This window comes from Cupressus sempervirens, chromosome 4 (genome assembly GCF_028749045.1).
Source record: "Cupressus sempervirens isolate cs-2001-9-10 chromosome 4, ASM2874904v1, whole genome shotgun sequence".
In the NCBI taxonomy this organism is placed as follows: Eukaryota; Viridiplantae; Streptophyta; class Pinopsida; order Cupressales; family Cupressaceae; genus Cupressus; species Cupressus sempervirens.
The window spans coordinates 265,421,085-265,429,925 of NC_143121.1; the positions used below are offsets into that span (position 1 = coordinate 265,421,085).

General features: G+C 35.1%; 1 pseudogene; it reads left to right on the plus strand.

The window, feature by feature from the left end:
• The first annotated feature begins 8,130 nt into the window (after nucleotides 1-8,130).
• On the plus strand, nucleotides 8,131-8,841 carry LOC149561022 (putative MO25-like protein At5g47540 pseudogene; annotated as a pseudogene).

The following is an 8,841-nucleotide window of genomic DNA, read 5'->3' on the forward strand; positions in this document are numbered from 1 at the left end:
ACAATATTTCCCTTGACCAAGGAAAATCTCTCCATCTGTCTACCACACCTCCATGCCTAGAAAGTAGTGCATAAGTCCTAAATTCTTTTTCTTGAACTCTTCTACAAGGTCCCTCTTGAAATCCTCTGTGAGCCCTAGTGCACCATTAAGAAATAGGTTGTCCACATAAGGAACAAGAACAAGAACTTCACCCCCCAACCACCAAGTTGTAGAGGTTATCATCTAGTTCACTCTTCACAAATCCCATTTACTCCAAGTATGTATCAATGCGCTCATACCAAACTGTTGGAGCCTACTTGAGTCCATATAAGGCTTTCTTCAATCTGGACACGTAGGTCTCCTTTTTGTGTGCTACAAATCCTTATGGTTTCTCTAAGTATACCTCCTCCTTCAACTCACCATTAAGGAATGATGTCTTGACATCCATCTAATGGATTTTGCATCCCATTTGTGCTACAAATGAGATCATAGCTCATATAGAAGTATACCTTGCCACTAGAGAAAATGTCTTCCTATAGTCTACTCCCCCCTTATGAGAGAACACCTTGGCCATGAAGATATCCTTGTATTTCTCAATGCTACCATCTACACCATGCTTTATTTTATAGATCCATCATGATCTAACTAGTTTCCTATCTATTAGTCTAGGCACTACCTCCCATACATCATTCTCAATAATTGAGTTATACTACTCAATCATAGGATCTTGTCATACCTAATGTCATGAAGCCTCTTGGTAGAAGGAATGTTCACTACCTACCAACTAAATTTATAATGCCACATATTCATTGAAATTGATTGGTTGTAACTACTCTCTAGTACTCCTTCTAGGAGCTTCCACAAACTCCTAGTATCCCTTTGTGTCTCTTGAACTTCATGGCTCCTACTACCAACTGTAGAGGATGAAATATCAACCTCTAAGTTTTCTAGATGCATTTCATGTTGCATCTATTACTCCATGTTCTATGAAACTTCACCACCTAAGCCTACAATTGTACTAGTAACTATCCTTGTACTTTGTTGCCTTTGACTAGGTCTTGGAGCTTCTACATGCTACTCACTATGATCATCTACTAGAAAATATCTAGACCTTCTAACTGCCTTTTCCTCTATGAATTTTACATCATGCTTGACAATAATTATTTTGGTCCTAGGGATGAAAATCATATATGCCTTTGAGGTTTCACTATATGCAACAAACTACCCTCTCTTTGTTGTCTGATCTAACTAGGTACATGTATCTCCTATAATATGACAATATGTCAAACTCTTGAATATTTTGAAGTGACCAACATCTGGCTTCTCTCTTATGAAGGCTTCCTCTGGTGTCATCTTTCCTAGCACCTTATGTAGAACCCTATTTTGAATGTATATTGTTGTACTACATGCTTCTGCCTATAAGTAGAACAACGTATCCTAGTCATGTAGCATAGCTCTTTTCATCTTCGATATAGAATGGTTCTTCCTCTCAGGAACTCCATTCTGTTGTGAATTTTAAGGAATAATCCACTCTTTCTTGATTCCTTCTCTGGTACAAAACTCCAAGAAGTTATTTCTTGTGTACTCACTTCCACTATCTGACCAAAGAACCTTTAATTTTCTTCCTATTAAGTTCTCCACAAGATCCTTGAAATCTTGGAACCAACTAAACATATCATACTTGGTCTTCAAGGAGTACATTTAGGTCTTCCTAGAGAAATCATTGATAAAAGTAACATAGAACTCATGTCCCCTAAGAGAATTTGTCAAAATTTGTACTAGATCAAGAGCACCCTTAGATATGGTGTCACTCCTTAGAAAATATGCTTTCAAAAACTTCCCTAACATACATCCCTACTCCTTCTTCCATCTATTTTAACCTTTCTTGGAAGGTAAGTGGGGTTGAGCACAACTTCACCTTTTCCTTTCCCTTTTGATCTTATTGTGAAAATAGTTGTGGAGGCCTTGAGAGGTTTGGTAATGATTACCCTTCCTTTCTTCTTTGCTAGCTCTACCTCCTTCTCAGATTCATATTATTCTCCTTCTCCTTATTCTTATTCTTCTTCTTCTTCTTCATCCTCTCCTTTACCTTCTATAAGCATAAGAGGGCCAGTGGTAGTTTTCATCTTGGCTATCTTCCTCTTTCCTTTGCTGATTGTCTGGGGTAGCTTGATTTCAAGCTCAATTCTTTCTTTGGCCTCATCATATGTACCAAAAACTAGTAGCTTTGGATCTACTGGCTCATTCACCAGTGCTTCTATGATGTCTCTAGTTTCATCAATATTTACCTCATAAAGAAGAGGTTTTATCCATGCAACTCAGGGCCTAACTGCCTAAATATACATTCTATCATAGTCAACCATAAAACATACATCATCTTTGTAATCTTCAACAAGCTTAGGAGGAATCTTGAACCTGTTGTTCATCCTTTCCTTGAAATCTTCAAATTAATTATCCATAATGCTATCAAAATTTATACCCATTTTTTGCAATAAATTCATTTATTTGATACAAAATAGGAACATCTTTTCTCCATACTATAGAACCTTTGGATGGGAAAAAGTTTTGTACATAAAAGAAAAGAAATGCCAACAAAGAACCAAATTTGTAAGGGTTGTTCTTTGATGTCCTAATACTATCCATATTTTTGTTCAATTTTTTTAGTAATAACTCTGACAGGTCAAATTCCATATTTTTCTTCACAACCTTAAATGCTAAATCAACTGCCTCACATGGCACGTTGTTCAAATGACTGGAGCTATAAATTTTTTGGGCAATGACATGAATACCAAATCTCAATTGAATGTCAAAAATAGTGGTAATCTTTAAACGTCTACCATCCCACTGAGCTAGGGTTTTCTTTTAGAGTTCATCCTGACCTAGGGTTTTTGTAGTTTTGGCTTTGCTCAGCATAGGAAGACCCATAATCTTATGAATCATTTTCTTGGTGATTAATATTGGCTGCTCTAACCATAATTGTCCATTATGCACACGGCTGAGAATGTACCTAATTCACTTAATCTAAAAGCTCCTTGGCATGTGTGTGATATGAATCAACCCTTTGGTTTCTAAGTGCTTATGCTCAAGTTTTAGTGAACCATCAACATGCATTTCTTCTAAGGCACTATCCATCTCTAGGGCTCCAATTTCTTAAATAGAACACTTTAAATGAGTGCGAATGTCATTGATTAGAAGTACCTTAGGTAGAATTTGGGATTGAGCTCCATTAGGGTCCAGTGATTCAGCAACTGCTAGAACTAGCCCGATGTTAGGTGCTTTCCATTCTACACCTTTAACCAACATTTCAGATCCTCTTTTCGCCTTGTTGTTGTTGCTACTCCTGAATGCCATGGATGCTTGGTAATGATAGAATTTTTTTGAATGAATTCTTCACTGCAAATTCACTCAAAATTGCCTAGATGCACCTAGAATCGCTCTACTTTGTGTATACTAAAGTCATAGTGAAAAATTAAGTTGAACTCTACCATTTTGATAAAAATTTATTCATTAATGCTAGGTACCATAATGACGTAGTGTGTGATAGACTATCATCCACTTACTAGCTCAGTAGAAACTTGTGACTCGACAATCAAACAAAAATTTCATTACTCTTGACCTAGCTTGGTTGAGTCTAAGACTAATGTCGCTCAGTAGGACTTGATCTCATGTGATCCCTTTCTATCTAAAATACTTATTTGGATCTTTTGATTTCTTCCATTTGGAACTGCTTGAGATATGACTTGATCATACTGTTCTAGTTCCTCCTTTTTAAGAATCTAATTGGAAGTGGTGGAGTCTCCCACTGCCTGAGTGACATGGCCATCATTTGAACTATTTTGATTGGTATATTCAGGAATCCACTGCTGTCTCATTTGCTTCCTGATCTTACCAGCTTTAGCTTTCTTTTCATCTTCAACTCTTCTTATATTCATGTAGTTCTTTGCTCTATGACTAAGTTCAGTGCATATATAACATCTTACTATTTAATCTCTCTTTCTCAAGTGATGCCTTGTACAATCTATGCCAATGTGTCCATATTCTCTACAATAGTGACTTCTACACCAAGTATTGTATTCCCAACCAAATATTTCTTTGACAATGTGTTCAACTAGATTGAATAGTTTGGATCTACATTTAGATGCCTTGTGACCTTGTTTCTTCCATTTGTGGCATTTTCCTTCAAATTTTGATTTCTCCTTGCATTCATTAGCTTTATGACCATGTTTACTACAATTGTAGCATTTTCCATAGAATTTTGCCTTTCCATCATTCCAACATTTGTTTGATGTATGACCTAACTTACCACAGTGATTGCAAGTAGGTCTCTGATTCCTTTGGGCACCTTGCTTGGAATATTCACCTTCTTCTTTGTATCCAAGTCCTACTTTACCTTTTTTCGTATAAAGATTTTGCTCACTTTGCTGATTCAATTGATCCATGTCTGCTTGGGATTTCATCATCCTTTCATTGAGTTTGTTTTCAAAAATTAGATCAGCTTTCAATATTTTATTGATCTATCTTTCAGTGATTGAATCATTCCTCAAAACTTTCATTTTCAAATCTCAGATTCACAATTTCTTCATTTGCATTTGAGAGATGACTGATAAGACTTTCTTGCTAAAGGGAATGACTTTGAGTTTCATTATTTTTTGTCTCCAAGTCTTCACTTGCCTTATTCCTTTGTTCCAAGATTTCACACATTCTTATTGACTGAATTTCTTGTTCTCTTTTCAATTTTCTTACCTCTTCTTGTAGGGATCCATTCTTTTCTAGGAGTTATTTGATTGCCTCATTTGCTTCATTTGAACTGCTTGAAGAGAAAATGTCTTCAATCTTTTCTTCAACATACTAGTGGTCATTCATCTGTCTTTTAAGTTCCTTCCTTCTTTTTAGGGATTTGGAAAGATGCTCTTTTGCTTCCTTGAGTTGAGCTATGGCCATCTCTAGATTTAGCTTTTCATTCTCAATAGCTTTATCAAGTCTGAATATCTTCGTTGCCCTTGATCTTTGCTCAAGCTGTCAAACTTTATCCTGAGAACAACAATGCTCTGATACCAATTGTTGGAAATAGTTAAGACTAGCTAGGTTACTGAGAGGGGAGGGGTGAATTAGTAACCTCAAAAACTTTAAATCAATTCAACACTTAACAATATAAATAATTCACCATTCATTCATCTACTCTATTGCATGCATGAGAAAGATAAAGATTCATAACACATGAACATAGTATTTTGGTGACCCAGAAACCTTCCAAATAGAAAGTAAAACTAGGGTGGGGATGATACCCACAAAACTTCACTAATGTAGTCTTACATTGACCACTTCTAATGACCTACTCTGTTAAGAGCAATTTGGACTGCTAGATCCACCTTGTTAGAGGTTTTACAAACATACAATGAAGTATGCACTCTATTAAGAGATTTATAAAAGGACTGTTAAGTCTACCTTGTTAAAGGATTTGGAAAACTAATTCACCTGTCAAGATGAAACAATAGATCTGACTTACAACTTGATTGCTAATTAGATCCTTGAAGTACAGATCACCTCTTGTGATTGATATTTCTTTACTGCTCCTTGTAGACCTTGTTGAATACTCTACTCTGCTGTTGATTTGCATTCATTCTTCTAAAAACATTACATATCATTCCTTGATATTCTCATCCATACATTGAAAATGATACAATACATTACATATATATACCATTCCAATATTTACAAATACAAGGTTGGCTAAAACACAAGTAAATAAAACATTATTGAGTCAACCAAATAGTAAAAAACTTAGGTTCTTCAAGATAACTTGGTGAACTTCTAATACTCGACATCCACTACATTACTCAACATCATCATGCACTCAGTAGAAGTAGAGGCTTGGTCCATACTAGTCACACAATGTAGCTTGGAACTTGGTAATCATTGGAAACTCGATAGATATAGTGTTACTCGGTAGATACTAAATCCTTTGTTTACCTTTCTATCACTCAGTAGAAACTACACATCCATCACTCGGTAAACATTGGCTTCTCATCACACAAACTGATGACCAAATAGAAACTGAGAAGCTCGATGACCACTATCTACTTGATGAACACTGCTGAATTGCACACTCACTCGGTAGCTTTAGAAATGCTCAGTATGAAATGCTTAACTAAAGAACTTACTTGGTAACCACTGAGTGCTCGGTATAAAGTGTAGAATGAGTGACGAGCTTGGTGAACATATAGAATTGAATAAGTGTTGTCACTAATGAAAAATATAACATAATGCCAATAATTGGTTTTGATGGCACTCAAAATTGCATTCCCATTTTGAGTGTCTATTCCAAATTTCGAATCACTTTGAGGCCCCTATGAATGATTTTTGTGCATATGTAACTAGTTGACCGTTCAAGGCTTACATGGTGTTTTAGTTGTTTAGCACACTTCATTTGACATATGCATATGTTTTGTATTGATAAATTGACATTCTGAACTATCTTGTAAAGTCTTGTTTTGTGTAGTTTCCAATTATGTATTTTTGCCCAAGTGTGAAACAGTGAGGGGAAGCCCAGTTTTCCTTTGAATATCTTTAACCAAAAAATATTTTATGACTTGCCATTTTGGGGATATTTAATATGCATATTAAAGAACATATATTCCAAGTTTCAAGTCATTTTGAATCTGTTTGATTAGGTTTCAAACCCCTCAAATTTGGTACTTTACTATTTTCATGCATTTGCAAATTGTGCAAAATTTTGGAAAGGTTTGACCTATCATAACTCTTGACCACTTGACCCAAATAAGAAAATTCTTTTTGTTTCATATTTTAGGAGTCAGACACTTCCTATGTTCCTAGTTTGAGCTTATGATGAATCTATTTGATTAGCTTTCAAATGCAATTCCTTTTGTGATTTATAAAGTTTCATTGATGTCATGAAATGCAGATTGATCAATACCCCTATTCATGATGTCATAATTCAATATTCATGATAGGTGAGATCAAATGATTTTCTCTACTATGTCGTACTCTAAAAATACTGAGTCTTCTAGTTTGCAAGTTTTGACGAATTCATATGCACACTTTTCTACGTCAATTCCATTTGAAAAAATCACCTTTTTGTCAGTGTTTCTAGTCCACAAATCCAAGTAGCCCAATTTGCACACTTGTCAAATGTTTCCTATCATTCGTCATGAGCCCAAATCCTAGATTTATATTTTCCCCATGAAAATGAACAAATGCCCCAATTTTTGTGCCCCCAAGTGTCCATTTACCTAGTTTTCAAAGCCCAATCCGAATGCAATTCAGTGTTTCCTGACATGTTCATTTGCAGATGATTTTAAGTGGCCAACTTTGGTAGTCAATATATTTTGACTAAGAATTCATAATGAGACGAGATTCGACAAGGTGCAAGAGTGCAGAACAAAGAATAAGTTTGTGTGATTTCAGATCCTAATTATCTGTTTGGGTCAGTTTTTAAAGCCAGTCAAAGGACCTCCTAGCACCAAATTGACAAGTTGTAGAAAGTGGTGAAATGAGTTTTAAAAAGGTTGAAAAAGTGATGGAAACTGATTTATGCTTCATTCAAATCAGTATTAGATGTTCTATAGATCAATTTAAGGATCTGATTTCTTAAAAGTGAATTTTTTTTTTAGCTATACCCAATTTGGGGCCAGACTATTTCCACTAGACCACTGATTAACCAAAAGAAAGTCATGTAAGGAAGTATTTACCTGAATTTACAAAATTCACACATGATCAAAATGAAATCTCTTCGAAGAATTTTTATATTAATCTGTGGGTTTTTGTGGTGGTTGGTCCAGAGATATATATTGCCTATCAGTGGCAAGGCCAAGTAGATTTTACGAAACCATATAGAATGTGTGTAATTATTATGAAGTTTGGAGTCAACCATATTTGAAATTGTTGTGTGAAGCTAGTATGGAATTATTGTGAAAATCTTCTAATGTGTTTGATACATGAACCATATCAATGAGGGATAATATTTTCACGTGGATCTTTCATTATTGAAGACAAAATGGGGATAATTAGATATGCTCAAGAAATAAAGAAATAAACCATCTCTACTATGGGATACCTCCTCTTGACATTTACTGTCTTCATAACATCTGTCCAGTTCGGGCCACTAAAACCTCTTTGGTGTGAAAAGCTTAGATGGTAGAATTGGCTAAAAATATGTAAGAAATGAAATCAGTTCTATATGGAAATGGCATTGTAGAGCTAGTACTAGAAGCATGTCATCAGCTGACTCAAGAGTTTTTCAAAGATAATACTTTAAGACATTTTATTGTGTGCCTCCCTAAATTGAATCTACAAGTACACAAAGATGTAACTCAAGTTGTGGCAAATTTGCAATGGCAACAAGTTCAATCATGGCTTATTGTTTGTGATTATTTAGAAGCTAATAAAGATCTTATGGACATTCTAGTCTTGGGATATGAGAACACTGGCATTGCTTTGGATTATGGCTCAATGTTAAGAGAGTCTATATGGCATCAAAGTATTGCAAGGTATGTTTTCAAGTCTAAAAACGTGAAGAGGTTCTTCACTTACACATGGCTTTCAAATTTTAACATTGCATCATATGCAGTAGCTACCTTCAAGGAACTTTTGACAAGACATAAGGCTATAGTAGCTGATTTCCTAAATAAGAATTATGATTGGTTTTTGCTTGAATTTAATTCAAAACTGCTAGAGTTTAAAAATCACATCACAAGTTGTCCATCTATGAAGCTTCTTGGTGAAGTTCTACTAAATCGTTCTAATGTTTCAATCATGATGCGTTATGTGAGTTCAAAAGATAATTTACGGATCACATCAAAAAGTCAAAATTTTGGCTTTAATAATGTTATCTACTGTGGTTGA